Consider the following 22,073-nt stretch of genomic DNA (forward strand, 5'->3'; position numbering starts at 1 on the left):
CTAGTGTAAATATATATCATTATATAGGTATTAAACAATTTCATATTTCATATTTATTTACACTGTAAATTTCTACAGGACCAGAGAGAACCAGACAAGAAAATTGAAAGACACTCTTGTAATCACTAGTTTGTGAGGGACCAGTGTGTTCATTTTAGACTACCTAAGAAAGCAAACCAAAATAACCTCTGAGTAATCTGGCAAGTTTATGAGAGACTAGGAAAGAGTAAATATGGAATCTTCCTTTCAAAAATAAAAAAATGGAAAAGTGAAGATATGAGTGATATAGACCAATCAATCTCCACAAATATTCCAGAATTACCTACTTATAAGGAGCTATTTTCTTCTTGGAAGACAATAGTATTATTAAAATATAGGTGGATATATATGTGGGAAATAAATCATATCAAAGCAATACAATTCCCTTCTTTATCAGATTGTGATAAGTGATTCAGAGGAAAATGGTAGATAAGATATATCGTTCATAAAGAATCTGGTGTTGTCTAACATTGCTTTCTCAAGGGGTATTGGAAAAGGGCAGTCCTGATGTGATGACTGTAATGGGAATGCACAGCTTGTTAAAAGATTCTCTCAAATACTAGGAAATTTCAAGTGGATATCTAGAGGGACCAGTTCTACACTCAGCTCTTATATTATTTTCACTGGTATCTTGTACAATGAAATATAGAATACAGTTACATGACTTGGGGGTGACACCAAAAGGGTTTGACCATGAGCTCTTTGAGAGACAAAATGGTAATTCAAAGACAGCTTTGATAAATTGAGGCAATGGTTTGGTGTCAACAAGACTAAAATCAATAGGTGCAGTCAGAAACACAGCAGGTAGAAAGTTCAAGTTATAAGCAGGGAATGGGATGATGTTGCAAAAAAAAGAACTTTTTTTGGGGTGTACTAACAGAAATGTCACATTAGAAATAAGAATTATCTGTATCGCTGTGATAAGCATGGCTGAGGCTTCAGCCGGTAAATAATTTTGGACACCACACCCTACAGAAGGTGTGTACATATAGAAAAATTATAAGATGTATATAAGGCATAGCATATGAGCAAGTTAGAGTAAACACTGCTTAATTATCCCAGAAAGTAAAATATTTACCAAAAAAATTGAACTTTCATGTACAAGCCAGATATTTTTAATTTGTGAATATTTACGCTTAGTGACCTACAATGATATCAAAAATAAATGTGCTTAACTTCTGAATTCTGTGTGTTCAGAAATTGCAGTGCTTTACATGGAGACATTCTAGTAAACTCCTTAACCAACAATTTTAAGAACAGTTTAACTATGGTAAGGATGATTTAAGTGTTCTTGATTCTTCCTTCGTGCTGAGAGTTTGACTAAGTGCTCTCTTGAGATCCTTTTTCTGTCCTGCATTTCTGTGATTTTAATTTACATGGAATTCTAAAAAATCTGGGTCATTATATTAATCTTTTATACATCGAACAAAAATGTTAGACAGGTGAATAACTCTATGAGCTAGGATACAAATATTTTTAAAAGCTTGCTATAATCATGTAGTCTAAGAAATACCACCTCAAGACACATTATCTAGTTCAACTAAAATTAAAAAATAATCAAGGAGAGTATTGGAAACCTACTCTCACTTCTTAAAGTCCAGGTTCTAAGATTTATATTTCAGTTGGATACTGGGAAATAACTTATTTCTTTCTCTTAATCAAAGTCCCTAGCAGTTGTCAGTTCTCTGAGTTGTGTGCTGTAGGTTCACTAGATGATATCTGCTCTAAATAAGATGGTAGGACAATGGTGAATCCAGCTTCACATCTCTCAGGAAAAGAAAAATCTACTTTTTCATTATACCTTTTATACTCCAGCGTGAAAGTCTCTTGAGTTCTTGCAGGAGACTGACTTGACCTGGGTTTCCTTTAGTTTAGTTTTTGAGGGTTTCTTTTAGTCAGAAACACTTTTCCTGTTTCTTCTTGTTATCCACATGAGTAAGACTTGGGTCAGCTGCTTTCTACACAAGTACTGACACTGGAGTTGTTCCTGTTTGTACAAAACAATGGTGGTTTTGAATTTATTCTTTAGATTGTGAATGCAGATGGGCAATCACATGCCCAGGCTACCTGTATCTAGCTTGGGAGAGCACTTGGAAACTGCACACAAGAGTGAACCTGCCCATTTGCCATCTTTTTAAAGTTACAGACAAGACTGTAGTGTTTGGTTCTTGCACCCAAACTTTCTGCTGGTAGAAATCAGCATGAATTTCACATGAGAAAAGGTAATTTATACCTGAATTACTTATTTAGGCCCAGGATCTTTAGGAAAATGTTATTTGCCCTTACAGATGTATAAATCACAGAAAGAAAAACTGAATTTGAATCTTTAAAACCACTCAGTGAAACAGTTAAATCTGTATGTAGTCCTAGACTTCTGTTTAGGAATGACTGGGATGACTAAAACATGCTAAAAAGCAGCCACTATTGGGATTTTTCAAGTCTGTATGCTTATTAAAACCAGAAAGCATGTGAAACAATGATATAGTCCCTTAACTAACAGTTTATCTAGCATGAAGGAAAATACCATTATATCAGTCTTGATGAAACCTAATTGCAATTTGACTGTGATCACATTAACTGCTTTGTGCTCCTGGAGTTGCACATTAAAGGTGAATTCCTGAGTGCATTAATAAACGTAATATCAGAGTCTTGTTGAGAAGAAATATTTTGTGAGTTGTGTTGATCAAACATAATTTTGATCACTTATACTTGGTATTAGACCTGATTAAATTCTACAGAAGTCATCCTTCTGTCAACAACCTTTTTTTTTTTCTGCTAGCACTCACAAAAAAAGAAATCCCTGGATCCCAACTGTGCCTGTAATGAAGGTGAATTGTGTTTAATGACTTAAAGAGTGCCATTTTGTGCTTAACAGTTTACATATTGCAAATTACCCTGTAAATACTCTGTTCCTAGATCAAATTAATTGTATAACAAGTTGTACTGTGAGGCAGAGAATTTTCTTAGCTCTCTGGAAAGCTAAGAAACAGTCTGGAAGCTTAAAATGGTTTTCTTTAAATCCTATGCAAAAGCTTTATCTTAGCCCTATATGAGTACTTGAACACAGACATGGAATTCATGATGGATGCAAATGTTGTAACTCGATATTTAAAACATAAAGTTGTTATGACCTTTATTGGACTTTGACTTGCTTGTCTCAGTAAACAAGTGTACTCAAAATTGTTCAACTTCACATTTTAGCACATAGCTCATTAATTTAAGCTGGACAAATTGAGATCAGCTGTAATTACTATGGGCTTATATGGAAGTGGAGAACCTCATAGCTCTCTAGAACTACCTGAAAAGAGGTTGTAGCCAGGTGAAGGTCAGCCTCTTCCCTCAGCTAAGAAGTCACAAGGAAAGAGGAAATGGCCTTGAGTTGCACCAGAGGAGGTTTGCATTGGATATTTGGGAAAGTTTCTGTATGGAAAGGTTTATCAAACATTGAAACAGGCTGCTTGGCAAACTCACTGAGGCACTGTCCCTGGAAGTATTTTTTAAATACTTAAAAATGTAGATGTGGCACTTAGAGACATGGGTTAGTGGTGGACTTGGAAATGTTGGGTTAATGGTTGGACTCAGTCATCTTAAAGGTTCTTTCAATCTAAAAGCTTTTATGACTTGATGATTTTGTCCTTGATAGCAGAGCTTATTTCCTCCTTTCCCCATTACCCAGAAGACATTTTACTGAACGCCTTTACTGTCTGAGATGAGCAAAGACTAAAGGCAGAGATGAAAACATAGTTGTGGTACTTAAATGATCTTTCAGGAAAAGCTCCAGGCCACTGATTTTGGATCAATTTAAAACCACATAAGTCACTGATGACTAAAGCCAGTCTTCATGTTCAGTGATAGGGAGGTGAGCTGGGTTCATAGAGGACATGAAAATATTTCATTTGGAAAATATCCCCAGAAACCTCTGCAATCTCCTGCCTTACCAGCAATTTTTGTGTTCAGCTGGTGCTCTGATTTTCGCTGTGCTGCTTCTGGGAGAGACCCATTTATCGAGGGCTCTGTCAAACACAAACATCAGACTTGTAACTTAGATTTGTCTATTTAGGGAGCAGAGCTCTCAGTGCTGCCTGGACACTTGTCAGCAGCCTGAGCACCTACTGCTGTGTTTATAGGCTCTGTCATGTGGCTTCAGGCCCCTGTGCCTTTCTCCAAATGTCTTCTGCTCTCCTCAGAGGATCTGGAGTGGGACCCATTGTTTAAGGGGGTAAGGACAATGTCAGCCATGCATTGAGGCCTGGGAGTGTATTACTGCTGGCTGGTGCAAATGTTCTTTATAAAAGAACTTGGCTGCTTCTTCAAAGGAAAACAAAATCATTCATGCTGCATCCTGGGCTCACTGTGTGTGGCTTCCCAGTTTCATAAAATGGATCTCCTTTCCTGCCCTGTAGCTGAGCCTCAGCCTCTGCTCCTCACCCTGGGTGATAATGAAGCATTGTTTCATTTTTGCCCTTGTCACACAAGCAGGGAAGTGGAGATGCAGGGCCAGGGGAGGCCACAAGGCTATTGGTCTTCTTCAAAACTTGAAAATCCACGTACTCAGGCTGGTGTTAACTCACCTGACATGTGGCAGACCAGAAAGCTTTTATTTGCTTGTCACCCTTCCTCTGCCCAGTAATAGCAGGTAATGGAAAATCAGATGCATCCTCACTGCCAGTAATAAATTTCTGCTCCTAAACAATCCAGACTATCTCCAGGAGCAAACAAAAAGTTCACCTCTAAACTCTTCTGTGTCTGAACTGCAAGATCTTTTGACTACATCCAGAGCTCTCTGAAACACCAATAGCTGATTTTTTCTTTTTATCTCCTTTCCAAGAATTTAAGTGTCTTCTGTGGACTTTATGAAAGAGAAAAAAATTATAATCAAAACTAACGGCTGCATTTCTAATCATAAAACAACTATTTTATGGGATCATGCTAAAACATGAGAGGGTTAGATGGCCTTTGGGGTTTTTTGTTTTGGTTGTTGAGATTTGCTTATTTGGGTGCTTTGGTTTGGTTGTTTTGTTTGTTTTTTTTTTTGGGGGGGGGAAGATGGGAGAGCTGTTTGTTTGGTTTTCTAAAGCAGCAATTGCTACTGCTAATCAATTGCAATTGGAGAAATTCAACTTTCATTTTAACTGATATGAAAATTAGTTTTAGTGCACATTAATGATTTAGTAATCCATGTTCTTCCACTCTTTGTCCCATTTACAGTTTTAATATTTTCTATCTTCACTGGTTGCATAGGAATTTATATTATACTTATGTTTTCCTTGTTTTGTGTTATTATGTTCTGCAACTGTGGATTGCTGCCTCATTGCACCTTACATTTATGATTTTTAAAATGTGTCCATCTCCACCACTATCTTTTATGATTATCCCTGAAAAAGAGAAAGCAAATGGAAATAATCAGTGAGTTTCCCTTTTCTCCATATTTTCATCTTGCTTCTGTGTAACTGTGGTCTTAGCAAGGCTCCTGTCCCATCTTCCTTGGTGTGCTGTGCTCTCTAAGTTTAACTTTTGGATTAGCTGTGCCTCAGAAGGAAATATGAATTTCTCCTATATGGAACCTGCTTTTAAAAATGACAACAACAAAACCAAAACCAACAGTTCCCATACATTTAACATAATAAAAATGGCCTGCTCTTGCAGATGTTAGTTTTAAATTCTGTGGAGTTTCTTGTAGTTATTACAACTTTGTTCAGAGGCAAGATGCATTGGGCTTCTGCCTCTGAAGTGATTCAGTAGCATCTAAAAATCTGCAATTTCTCAGGTTTCATATTTCAGTGTTGAGAGGAGGAGGGAACATTTCTAAGCTTGCAAGGCAAAAGACTTTCTGAACATACTATTTAACAGCTACTAGAATTTTCTCAGATGAATAGAAATTAATACTTTTTTAAAGCATACATGAAACAAATGCTGAATAGAAAAACTGGTCAAATTCTGTACTAAGAAGATAGTCTTAACTATTCACCCCATTGGCCTTTTCATTCCTCCCCTGATTTTAATTGCACATTTTGGTTCCTTCTGTCTTGCTGTTTTTTGGCTTGTCTGTACTGAGAGAGACTCTCTGTAGAGGCATCACTACTGAGCCCTGTCTCACAAGGCACAAATGAAGATTTTCTTGCACTGCTTGTTTGGTAATGGCAGAGTGAAGTGATAAAACTTGCTATGAAAACCAAAAACCATGGAATTTTCAGGTTGTGTGTTGGCACAAGACCACAGAAGAAAGGCAGATTTACAAGGAGGGGGTGGGAGTTAAGTGAAATACTCTGTAGGTTGGAAGCTTCTGAGGGGACAGAACAAATTGTAGAGAGCAGTTACAAGAACAAAAACTAGGGATGTCTCCAGGTTAAAAGTGAAGAAGTGTAATTGATGCCTAGGTCATGAGAAAAGTAAGGCTAGTAGGTGTGGACAACAGCTTAAGGGTCTATATTTATATGAAGGAAAGGTTGTTGATCTTCATAATAACAAAACATTAGTAAATTATAGCACAAAACTGGCATAGGGTGCTTGAACAGCCTTCAAGTGTAAGAATTGCTAAGAGCCTGTGGTTGTGATAGCATTGGGGCTCTGGCAGAGTTTCTGACATGCCCCTATTTGTGATGGCTGTGGTTTGCTCTGAAACATCTTTGCTGGCCCCTACCATGCTGCAATTCCACTGAATCCGTGATGGAGAAAAACTGTCATTATTCCCAGTCACAAATTACTTCTCAGTCACTGACAGATACTGACTGGCCAGTGAAGCAAGGTTCCTGACCACACCAGCTTTCAGCTAAAACCAACGAACAAAAATATTCTATAAAAAGGTGCAGAGGATAGTGTGTCACCTTCACATTTTGGTTGGAATGCTACTATCAATAGGCAAAGGTCTAAGTTATCATTTAGAAATCTGGTGGCAACAACACATATTTAAATTAAGAAAGGCTTGTAAGTATCCTATTCTGACACGAGAAGGGAATTTTAAAAAGCAGCGGCCCTGCATATACAATATATCTGTGGGAACAGACTTTTGTCTGTGCTGCAGCCATCCATCCCTAGCTCTGTTTCTTGAAGCCTTTCGCATTTATGCAAAAGCACAGCATGTGGGGGAAATCTTTCATTTCCAAGACTTTATATTTGCACTTGATTAAGCACTGATCAAAATCATGTTGATCGTGACTTAATGATCCCAGGCACTGATTGAGGGCATCATTGGATCTGGAGCTCACAGTGAGACACAAGTAGCAGAGACCTCCCCCACCCGGAGTCTGGATCCTGGAGAAAGCTAAATGGAGGTGTCCTGTGCGCTGGGACAGTGTAGACTGCTGTGCCCAAAGCAGGGAGTAAGTCTGAGAACTTATTCTGCTTTCTTGCTACCCCTCCCTGGACTCACTGCCCAAAAGGGGCAGAAATAAGAAAATCATCAGAAATCTCAGAGGAAAGAGTGCACCTATGTGCAGTGCTATGAAAAAAGGAATTTGTTGCTTGCTCCTCCAACCCTTATAGCCCATGCTACCCTGGCAGGAGGCTGACACGTGTCCACTGGGCTGTATGCTTGTAGATTTACTGGCTGTGCTTTACTCTCATCTTGAGAACACCAGTCACACTTGCTGAGTAAGCCTGAGTGATTTTGTTTCAGGGCTTAATTAAAGTAAATGTAAGAATTATAAGAGAGAAGGAAAAAGAAGTGTTCACAAAAAAAAAAAAAAAAAAAGAAACATTGAAGATGCATTATGTCCCTAGCCTCCTTCCACTAATGGATTTGAATCCTTAATGAAAACAATATCACTCAAAAGAAGATGGATCAGAAGTGTGGAGGGCATGCAGCCCAGCACAAAAGGATCAGCTGGCCCATGCAACACTCTCTTGTTGCCACAGAAAGGGCAGCTGTGGAAAGGGCAATTGTGAGAGCAAAGTAAGGGTACATAGTGGATATCATTGTCAAATGGTACCAGAGACCTGTCATCAGGGTGAGGGGCAGCATGTAAGGGGCAATGCAGAGTAAAATAGGTTAGGGCTGTGTAGCCAGATGTACTGTGAGTTTATGTGAGGGAACTAGATATCTGGAGGTGAAATGAGCTATTGGTGATTGACTTTTTAAAGTGGTCTGAATCCAAAATGAAGGAATCAACAAAACCCTGAATAGTGTGAAATTTGAAATCCAGACCAAATCCTTTTGATGTGTCATCTCATTTTTCAGCTCCAGTTGTAATGAAGAGCAGCAGATAAAAAGTGGGAAGACCTTTGTTGGCTGCTCACACAGCTATAAAGGATCAGCTGCCAGTTAAATAGTGAGTGCTGAGCTGAGGCTGAAACTAGAAGGACAAGATTATAAAAAGTGCTTCTAATAGGAATGGCAACTTTAAAAAGGAGCTTCCCATGCACACAGAGTGAAGGAAGTACTAAGGATATACTAGAATAGGTCTGATTTTGTGGGGTGTGCAGGACTTCTCACCTCATGAGCTGGCCTGAATAAATGCTGTAAACATAACCAGTTCCTGGGATTCTGTGCCCTTCATTCGCTTTCCATGACTTTCCATCCAGTTTACTGTTTTTCCCTTACACAGACGATGGTGGCTCAGCTCCCTGGAGAAAGAGCTGATACTAGTTATCATTTTATCATTGAACACAGCTGCTCTGAATTTCAATAGGTAAAGTCTTCTGCATCTGCAAGTAACATATGGCTAGCACAGAGCTGCAGCTTCAAGAGTTCCCTCCTACTCACATCTCTCTCAGGTAACTGTGGAATGGGAACCTGCCACTTTAGCAAAGGCATTTAAAGCATATAAGCTGTGGGAAGATATACCATGTAAACATGCTGTAGTTAATGTCAGGTATCCTAATGTGTGCTTAATATAATCTTTCTGACTTTGCATTTGTGTGCAGTAATATCCTGTAGCACTCTGCTGATAACACATTAAGTGCTTCCAGGGTGGCACAATTGATAACACATATATAGATCTGTAGTTAGCAGGAAAGGTCTTCACTCAAGCAAGAAAGCTCCTCTAAACATGCAGCATCATAACTACAGGGTGTATTTTGGCTGCAGAGGTGTAGCAACTTGACAGTCTTGGAGGCAGCTGACAGTAATGCATCTGAAAATGTTATTTACATGGTCCTGCCCCTCAGACACCCACCCCCAGGGCTGCTGCCCACACACTTGTGCCCCCTGCCCTCCTTGGATGTGGCTGCTCTTTTTCGAGGGTATCGCCATTTCAATCACATCTCTCTGCCATTGCATAAAAACAGGCATTGAATTTTCTTGCTGTCATGAAACAGGAGACCACAACACCTTATGCAGCTGAAAGCAGTACCTCAGATATTTGAAAACAGCTACCCATCGCCTTTAGCTGCATCATGTATGCAGCTCTGCTTCCAAGAACTGCAGTCACAAGAGACTGAGGGGAAAATAATTGTTGCTGTTTGGGGCAGGGAGAGAGGAGTTATTTTTCTAAACTCTGAGCAGTTGCAGTATATGTTCCTTACCCCATTTATTAGAAATTGCAAATGGGAGACTTGTCTAGGTAAGCAAAATCTGCATGGATGCACCCCATGTAGGGCGCATAAGATAATAGTTAGGCTGACACACTGCATTGCCCCAGCATAATGACACATGGTTATAGCTAGTGTGTATCTCTCTCAGCTGTATCTGCTCTGAGGCATAAAGAGGATAAGTGACTTGTACAAGGCCATTCAGCAGATCATTCATAAAGCAAAAAGTGCAGAGGTCTTAAAAACAGATTATCAGTCAGAAGGCAAAATTGTTACTCAGAGAACTCTCATTTTTTTAATTGTTGTGGTTTTTTTCTAATTTGGAATGATAAATAGTATATTTCAAAGACACCATTATATCCTCTTTTCCCACCTGACCTCTGAAGATAGTTTATACTATGGAATAACATTAATTTTCATAATGTCAGACTTGAATAATTACTAATTAATTGTCAAATTAAAAAATCAAAATATTCCTAGAATGTGGGGGAAAATGCCAAATTCTTAGCTTTTTTTTTTTTTAGCGGAAAACTGCTTGCTGAAGAAACTAACTTTTCAAAAAGAAACTAACTTTTCAAAGACATACATTTATCATGACTGCCTAACAGTATGTCGTGGTATTTCCCTGCAAGCATGGCAGGGAAATACTGGTTTATGGTGTAGGTTCACAGTCCTTGCACACTGTAGCAATGTTCATACCTGTTCACAGGTATGAACATCATCTTTTCTGAATCAGAATTAACTGATGTGGCTTTTCAATGGCCTTTTTTTCTTTTAAACTGAATTGACACCCTTTAATTCTCTCTTTTTGTGTGTGTGTGTGCTTTGTTGCTTAACAGCTGAGCAGTAGGAGTGGCATGTAGTAGAAATTGTGAAAGGCAATCTGTAATTTTTAGAATACTGGAAAAGAAACCTACACAGCTGTCAACTGTAAGCCATAGCACATTTAAACCTATGACTGCATCCATAAGTAAGAGGGGGATGAAATAAAAGCAAACAAGTTTTTGCTGTCCTGAAACAGTTAGAAATACCAATGTAACTGTATAGAGTAAAACAATGGGAACTAGCTGTGGCCTCCTGGAAAAAGTTGCACCAATCAATCCAAGCTGAAATTCAAATGCAGGAAGGAATGAGAGAGTCTCTTGTAGTTCTACTGATATTTGCAGTAATGGCATCACTGATCCAAGAAAGGATTTTTAGACTTCAATGAGCACAGAGAGTTAACATCAGGTGAACAACAGGAATGTATTGTTTCCTGTTTCCCCCAAGGTCTTATGCCATGAACCACATGGCATCTGTACAAACTGCAGCATCTGCATTTTGGGTAGGGGGGAGATGGAGCTGATAACAAGGTGTGACTTCCAAAGGGGAGGGGTAGCAGACAGCTGGTATGAGAAGGGTTTGCCGCCACCTATTCCTTTCCCCCTGCGGGGGAAAAAGCACTGCACCTCTTCAGTAAATGTAGAAATCTGCAGTCACTCCACCCTGAGCTGCTCACTCCACCAGTACCAGGGCACTCCAGGAGGCATTTTGCTGTCTGAGGAGCTGTGCCTTTGCTGCTTCTCCTGGACATGTGTTTTTGCACTTGCAACATGAAGTAATCAAATGTGCCCTGGCCTGTGTGAGCCTCCTCCTGAAAAATCTACAGGACTAGTGTACTGGTATAATCAGTGATTTCTTTACTATGCATCTTTCAAGTCCAGTCGTGGGGCTTTTATTTCACTGTATATTTGGAAATATCTGTGGTTCCCCACATGCCCTTTGGCCTGGTTAAGTGCTGCTTCTTCCCTCCCCTGAGTGAGGTTCCTTACTGGAACAAGCTGTGTCTTTAAGCAGGATGAATCTTGACTCTTAGCTGACATAAATCACTGTTGTTCACTTTTCTTCAGTGAAGCAACTGATTTGCTGTTGCTGAGTTTCTGCCCTAATGTCTCTTCAGGATGCAAACAGCAGTGAGATCATCTGTTAGGAGTGGCCAATTTTCAATACAAAAAGCTACTATAGTTCACACACAAATATTATCAGGGTAGAAAAGAAAAACCTTAGGGGTGGGGGATTTTGACCCACACTGATTCTTTTTCCTTCTTTCTTTTATAAAGAGACAGAACAGCTTTGTTTTTTAGTATTGCTGCCATGCAGGAATTCATATATTAATACAGTGTTTTGGCATCAGGTGCCTTTGTGTCCACATTTGCAGACACTAGCATGTGATAACATGATACCAGTTAAAAACAGGACAACACAAGTTGCTAACCTGTTCTACTCACCACATTTTCCACTTGAAATAATGACAGCTGGTTAGCACAAGCAGCTTGCATGAAGAATAATTGAAACAAGAGCCTGACAAGTAGAGGAGGCAGTGGCATCGGTTGCCCGGCACTGCAGCATGACATGCCCTTCCTGAAAGGTCTGATCCTGCCTGTGGAGTCTGTGCTGGTGCAGCCTGGGGAGCAGACAGGCTTGTAATAAATAGAAACAGTTTCCCAGACACCAGCAGTGCCATTTCAGGCTCAGGCAATTAGCCCAGAGAGAGCTCCTGACCTAAGCATGCCTTTTGAATGGAGAGAGGAAGCATTCTGTGTGCACAATGTATGTGTCTCTCCTGTGTGGGTTGTTCATCGACCAAAACTAAAGAACAGTGTCTTGTGCCCCAAATGGGTACTCTTGTGCTCTCAGCTTCCATGTTCACTTCCTCAGCTACTTTCGTGCTACAGAGCCCTCCCTCCCTGCCCTTCCCTGGGGTTGCACTTCTGACTATTGCTTTCTTTGTCTCTGTGGTTTTTTTCTTGTTTCTCTCAAGCATCCTTGGGCCACAAATACAACTGTAAAAATTCAGAATTTGAAAGCTTCTTTAAAATGGCCTTGCCATAGCATCTGTTGTCATGTATGAGCACCTCCTCTATTTGTAACACTCTTACTTATTCAAAAGAACTTGGGTTTTCCCCTGCTTAGAAAGGAAGTGCAGAGCTTATCTGCCAGATTGAATGTCCTCTATATGTTTAAATCTTGCCAGGGCAGCTTTTTCAAGGCTATGTTTGTCCATCTCCTTGTTAAGGCCTACAGCAGGCTAAGAACGCCTGTGTCTTGTCAGGATGTGATTAGACACGTTAACCAAGATGATGCAGTGATGGCTGCTATCAGAATGGGACTCAGCTAATGGTACATTGCATTCCTTGCCCCTTGGCTGGCTGCTGCAGCACCCGTGCTTGGCTGAAGCGGTGGAGGGAGGAAATCTGGCAGAAACATTGTCAAGTTTTTGTTTGTTCATTTGGTAGGGTGTTTTCTGCCAGTGTTGTGCTCTGAGCAGGTTCACTGTGGGGTTAGAGAGTGCAAGGTTTGGCTCAGAGGTACATGCCAAGGGCGGGGAGCAGGGCAAGGCTCCTTGTTAGTCTGGTTTAATCTCACGCTGGCACAGTCCTGCTGCCCCACCGCTCCCCCGGGCCCTGGCAGCAGCTGGGATGATCCTGGGCCGAGGTGTGCAGCGTCAGCCTGTCCTGGCACTGATGGGGCAGGAGCTCCACGGCTCCATCAGCCTGTCCCAGCACTGATGGGGCAGGAGCTCCACGGCTCCATCAGCCTGTCCTGGCACTGATGGGGCAGGAATAGGGGCAGGAGCCCTGCAGCTCCATCAGCCTGTCCAGCACAGATGTGGCAGGACTGGGGACAGGAGCTCCATGCCTGCCTGCACCGGCCGTGCTGCTCCACCACCTGATATGGGCTCAGAGTACAGACAACAGCCCAGAGCCTGGCCCAGGTCTTGTGTTTTAAGAAAAATCACTATTGAGGAATCTGTTATGCCAGTATGAAAGTGCTTTCTTCCGAATATGCAGGGTGTGAGGGAGTCCCACCCAGCAAGGAATTCCTGTTTCACCCAGGTGCTGGAAGTCTGCTATGGAAGTGCAGGCATGTCTGTCTGGTGTAGGGCCACAGAGCTCACTGCAACCATTCTGCAAATAAATCCAACATAAACATGCTGGAAATCCAGTCTCTGACTCCCAATGTGTGGTGCCTTTGAACTCAACAGCTTTGTAATTTCTGGCAAATGGAGGAAAGATGACCGGACAAAAGAAGTCAAGGGTAGAATATGTCTTTGCTTTCCACTAACCCATTTCTCCCTCATCATCTGCCAAAAGTAAACTTTAATTTTCAATAGAAAAATAAATCTACCTTGACTTTTAGACAGAAAATTGTTTTTAAAATTAATTTTAGTTTAAGGAAAGCACTGCAGACATGTTTTTAAGCTACGTTAGCAGGAGAAATTAGATCTTTGAGAGTTGAGGCTTGGGATGAGAAACAGGCAAAAAACAGAAAGAGCTTATTCCTGTTGAAGGCCCCCTGCATGCTGTCTTCCAAATATTAGGATGAATACATAGCCAAGTGTAGCAGATTGTTTTCACTAGTGCTCTGCTGGTGGGTTAGCAGTGCTAGCTTTGGAATTAGGCATTTTGTCATGTTTCACTGCTTAGCTGGCTCTTCTTCTACTTGAGAAATCTCATGCAGATAAAAGTTAGAACCAGCCTAGGATAAACTTTGCCTTCCCTTATACAGGCTTGGATCCAGAGCTGGTACAAATCGAGGTGTCCCATCACATTTTGTGTGGCATGGCTCCTTGCTCCACCGAGGCTCTGCTCTTCTCCTCCACAGAGTGGGCTCTGCTCCCCTTGTGACTGGTGTGATAGCCATTACCCCTACCAGGCTTTGTACTGGGCAAAATTTCTGTGTGCCTGTTAAAGGTAGTAGTGCTTCAGGAGTCAGTCCTGCAGGCTGGCTATTACTTTGAATATATCCTGAAGGAATATTTCCTTCAGGATAATACTAGAAAAGCTTTTCTTTCCCTTTGCAGTCATGAAGAATTTAGGTATTCAGAAGCATTTTCCTTCTTTGCATATTCATAGTGAAAAAGTTCAGGAAACTGGTTCATGAAAAAAACACATTTTCTCTTGCTAACTATAAGCCAGATTGCACAGTAAAGTGAACTGAGAAAATCAGCTGCAGAAATGATCATGCTGGCATGAGAGAGGGGTAACACAGGGGCAGCAAGGAACAGCTCAGGGCAGCAGTTATATAAACCAGCACAACTATCAACACATTACTGAGTAAATAAAATCCCATAGTACAAACAGAGCAGGATGTAAAACTGACCAAAAAAAAGATATTCTAAAAGTAAGATTCACTCCATTTCATTTTATGCCCTTGGCATAGTTAATGTGGATTAAGGCATCACAAATGAACTCACATCATTTTCTCTCTGGTTTGCTGCATCAGCCCCCCACCTCCCCGACTTCCCTCAAAACAAACAATTCTCTGTTTCAGAGAGTTGGTGTGACTACCCCAAGAGAGAGTTCCTGCCATCAGCTGTGGGTTGCCACTTGCTTGCTGGCTCTAACAGCACCACTGTCCTCATCAGAGCATGAGATGTGACTTTGTGTCCATGAGCAGATGTGTTCCTTTGAAAACCATCTGAAACATTTGGCTGGTAGAGAGGCCGATCAAACAGGTACAGATATGGACTAAATACACTGTAAAGGAGACAGTGCTGGGGGTTATCTAGACAGCCAAAGTTGTACTGTGGATAAAAGAGTTCTTTTTTATTCATATTCAGTCTAATATATTATGCATTTTTATTTCTTTATTCTGAAGATTTAACTGTGATGATACTGTCTCTGCTTCTTTATGCAAAGCTGACTTTCTCTGCTCATATCCAGTACTGCTACTCAAGAAGCTCATCAAGCTTTTTTTCAGTATAGTATTTTCCTCACTTCAGCCAGATGAGCAGCCTTTATTGTTTTACATCTAATTACCTGCTGAAGAGTAACATAGTTCTGAATCAAACACATATGAATCATAAGCAGTTTTTATTTTGTATTTTTAATCTGAAAGACAGAAACCTATGAGAAGACAAATATAGTCTTTCAAGTTCTTTAATCAGCAGAAATTTCAGAGTAAAAACCAAAGTAGTACCATGATGATGTTTCACTGTGATAGGTAAATATACATGTAACTAAATTTAGTTCCAAATTACTTGAAGACAATCACTGTGCTGCTCTGCAAGTAGAATGTGTTATCTCTTCTGTTTGTGTGATGGGAAATTAACCACCTGTGTAAAATTATGTGACCAACTTTTTCAGACAGTGGTGTATCTCTTTTCTCTTGAAGGCTTTGTTCATGTTTTTCTTGCTAAATTTTTCAAGCTTGCATTGATAACTCAGTTTTGAGGGAGAGGCTCAACCACTCTTGTTCAAGAATATCTTGTAGAATATAACTGCATTGTGTATAACAATACTATTCTGTAATGCTCTGTAACTTAGCAATTGAACAGTATTTTCTAATATTTTACAGACATTTCTAGCCCAGCAATTCTACAAAGAAATAAAACTGTTACAACTTGTGTTGTAACAATGGAGGCCTCTTACTACAAGAGTTCCAGGCTCATTTTTCTTTACATATAAAAAAACAGATAAGGGACTTAATTTGGTGGTGAGAGTTTTTTTTCTTTGCTTGTTTTGATGCTGCTTCAAGATGACTCAGTTTTAGAAGTCTTTTGAAATACTATGCATCATAATTGTCTCTGCCTTTTCTGATTCTTATATATTAATCTTACTTTGTGTATCAGCTGCAAAATGCCAAACATTGTTTTGTCACTTTCTTGCCTTCAGAAATCTGCTTTTGATTGCAACACTTTGCACCAGAAGTAACAATTTTATATACCCATCCTATAAATGCTGGGATCTTGCCAACACTGGGAATTTCTACACTCCCCACATCATTTCCTATTCTATTTAAACCACCTAGTCTCATTTTCAGAGCTGTTCAGGGTAAGTGTAAGAGAAGATTGCCACTTCTATTGCCATAAACTATAGCAAAGAGCTGTGAGAAAGAAGAGTTGGCCTTCAAGATTACCTTGTAGGTTCAAAGGCTTGACCCTGAATCTCCTAACAGTTTCATTAAGACATTTGTATTAGGAATGTTCTTTCTGAGTCAAGGTCTGATAAGGACGATTAGAGAAAGTCTGAGTAAGTCTGTTCAGACTAAAGGCTTTCCTTATGCACTGAAACAGGTTTTCATTTTTTAAATATATAGTAACATTTACAAATTATAGAATACTACAATGGCAAGATTTCTTCAGGTATGTCATGCAGATGGTTGAATGCATGCAGAATAGGAGAGGCTGATTCTTCTGCTTCAGCAAATGAATTTAGTTATATTCTCTATATTGCCTATATCATTGAGGCCTGAAAAGCACTGCAGCTGTTCATGTTGGTTTATAAATGAAATTTTTTTTGGAAATTCATATGTGTAAAGGAAATGTGAGATCTGTGTTACAAAACTTTTTTAACCATACTAATTTAATAATGTGTTGTATCTTACTAGTTTATACGCACATGCATGTAATAAAAATATATTTGCTTCAGCTTTCCTAAAAGAAGAAGAAATACACTGTATTTCTGTAATACTGCATAGTATTCTTTTGAAATAACATTACATTATTAACTGATTTTCTGTTCAAAGTCTTCCCTAAACCACTTGCACCTTTCCAAAGAACTTCCTTTAACAAACTATTCTGCAGCATATTTGGGTGAGAGAAAGCAGAGGAAGGAGAACTAAGAAATCTTTAGGCAGGCTGTCTAGGAGTTGTCAGCTGAAGGGTTTTACTAGCCTAAAGGAAATCTCTGTTCCTTGACAAACCTTTTCCTGGATAAGCAAAACTTTAGTGATCCTTTTTCATCAGATTTTTTTCAGATCTTGAAATTCTTGAATCCACTGTACTAGGTCTAGACCACTGCATGTTTTTTATTAGACACTATTGATTCTGGAAGAGACAAATTATCTCTAGTCCTGACCTTCAGCACTCTGTTAGCAGGGCTTTGCCTCTCTTTTGCAAAGGACTTGTAAGTTCAATTAAAACAAGTCACACTTGTGGAACATGCTTACCCTGTTAGTTACTAATTCTAAGGCTGCTAATCTTAGTTTATTTTGTGAAGCCATTTCTGAACTTTTCCTTTTAAGAGGAAATATTGGTTGATAGTTTTTAATTTTATATAACAAATTTAACTACTAGGCCAAGGCTAATGAACAGCTTGGCATGTCATGGCTATGAAGGGAAAAGCAAAAGTGTTACAGTTGCAACACTGATAACAAGTACAGCAGCATATCAGGAAAGGGGTCAGGTTGGAAAGGACCACAGGGGGTGAGCCTGGTCCCACCTCTCTGCTCAGGCACAGGGCACAGGATTGTGTTCAGACAGCTCTTGGATGTCTCCAGAGAGGGAAATTCCACAGCCTCTCCAGGCACCCTCTTCCTGTGCATGGTCACTGTACAGTAAAGAATTTCTTCCTCGTGCTCAGGTGGAATATCCTGTGCATCAGTTTCTGCCCATTTCCTCTTATTGCTTGTCACCACCAAGCTGGGCTCGGCTCCATCTCTGAGACCTCCCTCAGGTATTTAGAGACATCTGGAGTAATGGGGAACTACTAATACTAACCTAGCTCACGGTTAGTCTTCCCAACCTCTAAATCTGTGAGTGTCTAGAACTATATTCCTCTTATAGAGCAGTAGCACTAACCAGTTAAGATCAGGAGGCCAGTAGTAATGGGTTAAAATTGGTTTCACCTTAGCAAAGCTGAATTCACTCACTTGACCTTGCTTTAACTTATTTGTGCTTCAGTACGTCCACTTCCCCCTCAGTAACATGAAGGAAATAATTCCTTTTCCTGTAGTTTTGCCTGACTGCCCTACTTAGACTGTAAAGTCTTTGGAACAACTGCTGTCTGATCTAATGTGCATGTACGGAGCAGAGCACAATGAAGTCCTGATCTCAGCAGGAGCCCCATCTGCTACTGCTGAGATAAATGATCTTTTCAGTACTGGTTGTTTTTTAATCTCTTTAAATTACCATAAATACATTTTTAAAGCCATATGCTTTCATTCTATACCCCACTCCACCGAAGAAATCTGGGTTTCTGTGGAAATATAATTATGTAACCATATAATTAAAGACTGCATCATACTCTGTACATGAAGAAGGCTGAGTTGAGGTCAAGTGCCAGACTGATCTGCTACTCTGTGCATTTCAAGTACCTAAACTTACTTTAGAAAGGTTATTTTAAATATACATTTGTGTATGCAGTTCTGTACTTTTCCAAAGAGAGAATATTCCATTGAGTTGAAATTAGTTCAATTAAACTGAAATTGGTTTGCAGAAGAAATTGTGATTCTGAAGAGACCCATTTGTTTCTGGTATTGGGGTGTTGGATGCTCCCTGAGGAAATCCAAAGGAAATTTCTCATTTTGTTGGAGGGATGGAGAGAGAGAACTCCATCCTAGCAGTAGCAGAGCCCACAGGTTCAGCTGTGTCAGAGAGTAGAGAGGTAAGCAGAAGCTCTGGGAGGGAGGAGACATTCTCTGTTTCTCACTCTATTCCTCTCTGCTGCATCAGTGTCCATGTGGCACTGCTGATGCTTTGGCAGAGGCATGAGCCTAACATTGTAATGTTTGTTAGAGTTTTGGCTGAGCACACAACATTTCTGGAATATTGCAAAAGCTGTAAAGGAAGTGGCGAAGTTCAGAAGTTAACTTATCCAAACTGGAAGAGGAATATCTAGGCAAAAAACATGCCTCTAATCATAGGTATTTGTCACTGTCAACTTTCAGCATTTTACCTTAAGTAGTGGAAGTTACAACCTTTCAGAAATGCCATATGTTTCTTTAACAACAGAAATTATTATTCAGCCTGGGTGTTGGGACTGCTGCTGTTTCTGTGCAACAGCATCTGGGGAATAAGGGTCTCTACCTCTTGACAGACCTTCCTCTTTCATGCTCTGAAGAACAAGGGTAATTCCTGTGTTACCTGAGCACTCAGATTTGACTTTATATGAAGTGCTGCAGGAGGCACATGTGCAGAAGATTGAGTGGAAAAGGATTTCTTGCAGTACATGTTTGCATAATCCAGAGACTTAGACTACTGCTAATTATTTCAGTATTCCTTTTTTGTTTCTTTCTGAACAGAGAAGCTGTTTATACCTAGAGCTTTTTTACTTTTGTGTAGTTTAAACCATCATCATCACATAGTGGTGTTTTAAGAGTTGTTTGTGATATTTTGTAGTTCTACTGGGGTTGTTCTGGGGTTTTTGGTGGTCGTGGTGGTTGGTTTGGGGGTTATTCAACTTCAGGAGACATTAGAGATTTACATAAAAATCTTTCCTTTTTCAAGAAATCCAGCTAACAAAGAATGCTTGTAAGCACCAGGTGCAAAAAAGAAGGTAATTGTCTGTAATTGTGAGATTCTTGCTAACACAATATGTCACTCAGTTGGATATGTACACAGCATCCATTGCTGCCAATGGAGTTACATAAACAAATTGAGGCTACAATAGGGACACTTATGTTTAGCTTCATTTACATGAAATGTATTGATTTTTTTCCTTTGGTAAGGGACTGTTTTTTAAACAAAATCAAACATTTACATGTAAAAAATACAACATCCATAATTTTTCACAAGTTGTTAAAGTCCAATTAGGTTTCTGCAATCTGTACTTACTTGATAGGAAGATAATTTGCCGTTACCAAAGAAAATACATTTGGGGTATTTCATATGTAAATTAATTTACTTCATAGAAGAATTAAAAAAGGCTTTGAAAGTTGATGCTTTTGCTAACATCAACATTTGCTTATCGTTGAATGGCTTTTCATCATAACAGAATCTTTGGCACTCCCTTTGGCCTTCCACCCAGTCTCAAGGTACCTTGCAAACACAAAGTTGCACAGTTCGATCTCATCCCCACATTACAGATGGAGCTCAGATAAATCTCTGCCTGTGGTCTGATTTAAATTGCATGTTGGCTTCAGCTTCCAGTGATGGTGGCCAGCTGGCTCTTTTTGAAGTAACCAGTGTAAACTTCCCGAGAAGCTTTGCCTTACACTTGCTGAGCTGCTCTCACTTTGCAGCACAGGCAGATTCTGCTGACACACAAAGGGTGCTCCCCTGCTTGTGCTGAGGCTTCACACCTGCTGGGTGCCTGGGCTGTTCAATGCTCACATGGCACTTAACCACCCATGCAAAGAAGATAGCCAGTGATGTGATGAGTGGAGGCTCCAGCATCCTTTAGCTGAGGGGATGTCTCATGCCTTGAGCAGTCAGATAGGCCAAATCAAACTATCTGCTCCTCTGTGAAAACTGCTTTTTCTGTCATGCTCACTGTTAGCTCCTCTTTGGATGACAAAAACCCTGATTTTTTTTTTCCCCAAGCATGCATTAAGGACAGAAAAATGAGATTTTCATGATTGGGTGAATGAACCCATTAGCTCTGATCTCATTACTTAGAATAGTGTCTCAGATGTATTTAAAATTAGCCTACTAAAGCAGGTATGACCTTTAAGGAAGAAAGAATTCAGAACTGCTTTTTATTCTAAAACAGGTTCCTCTCGAAATATTTCTTCCAAATTATAAATATTGAACTGTTTTGTTGATTTGTTTTGTCTTGCAAGAGGGAAAGTTGCTTTATTTAATGTGATAAAAATCTCTCTCACTCTATTTTGTAGTAATACCTATGGAAATGAATGTCCACTTATTTTTATGCTCATCTCTAGATAATATACAGAGCAGGAACATGAGCTCAGTTACTGAGCTGACAAAATATATCAAAACATTAAACAAAATATTCTTTTTCTATTCTTGTTTCAGAGACAAGTCAACAAAGCATTTGTCTGAATTAGTACACAATTATAGCATTATCTAATTGAAATTCAGTTACGTGCTTTCAGGTGGCTTTAATAACATTCCTGCTCACACCTCCTGGTTATTGAGAATTAATAAATCAAGGACAGGACAATAACTTGTATCTCAAAATTATCTATTTATTCCAGAAATCATTTTACTGACCATAAAGTATTAGTATTGTAAAGCAGTTCTTTTAAATTTTTGAAGACTAACTAGATCTTGGCCTGCTTGTTTGAGCTAGTGACCATCTTGCAATATCCTTCACTAGCAACTGCTTCCTCTCTCTAGTTTCTTTGCTAGTTGTTTAATTCTTTTATTTGCTGTTGTCAGTTCTTTTCAACATATTCTGGAACAAAGAGGAAAGCCTATTCTGACATATGGGACAGTTGCTGGAAGTTATCCAGGGAGGTTTTACAGATTTGAAGGGGTAGGAGGGGGGAGCAATGAGCTATACCCCATAAGGGATTTCTTGTCCTCCCTGAGAAAAGTCAGAGCAGAAACTGCAACAGGTGATTTCTGGGGTCTGCCAGTCTTTGTTAGTGACTCAAATGAAAGTATTCTCAGCATGAAGTGAAGGTGGAAGTGAGGAACAAAACAATCACAGAAAATCTGCCCGTGGCTGTATTACCTCAGGCTGAGATCTTGTGTGGCCTGGTGTGCTGCATCAGGACATCAGCAGCTGGACTGGGACCCCCGGGGCTGGTGGCCAGGCTGGAGCACGGAGCTGCTGTCCTGCCCTGCATCTGTGTTAGATCAATGTCATAATGCATCACTCTGTGCGGGGGCAGCTTTCCTGCCAGGGTAGCATGGTGTCCTCTGAACACCACAAAGGGTACACAAGAGAGACATT

At 40.0% G+C, this 22,073-nt stretch overlaps 1 long non-coding RNA gene across 3 annotated transcripts in view; it reads left to right on the top strand.

Moving 5' to 3' along the window:
- Positions 1-15,129, top strand: part of LOC135449589 (uncharacterized) — a 61,503-nt gene extending 46,374 nt beyond the window's left edge. The window contains exons 3-5 of one of the 3 annotated variants that reach the window (XR_010440776.1): positions 7,209-7,358; positions 8,667-8,751; positions 14,821-15,129. This is a non-coding gene — a long non-coding RNA (uncharacterized LOC135449589). The remainder of the gene's footprint in view (positions 1-7,208; positions 7,359-8,666; positions 8,752-14,820) is intronic. The other 2 variants (XR_010440775.1, XR_010440777.1) reach the window with 2 other exon arrangements.
- Positions 15,130-22,073: the final 6,944 nt, after the last annotated feature.

This window comes from Zonotrichia leucophrys, chromosome 6 (genome assembly GCF_028769735.1).
Source record: "Zonotrichia leucophrys gambelii isolate GWCS_2022_RI chromosome 6, RI_Zleu_2.0, whole genome shotgun sequence".
Lineage (NCBI taxonomy): Eukaryota > Metazoa > Chordata > Aves > Passeriformes > Passerellidae > Zonotrichia > Zonotrichia leucophrys.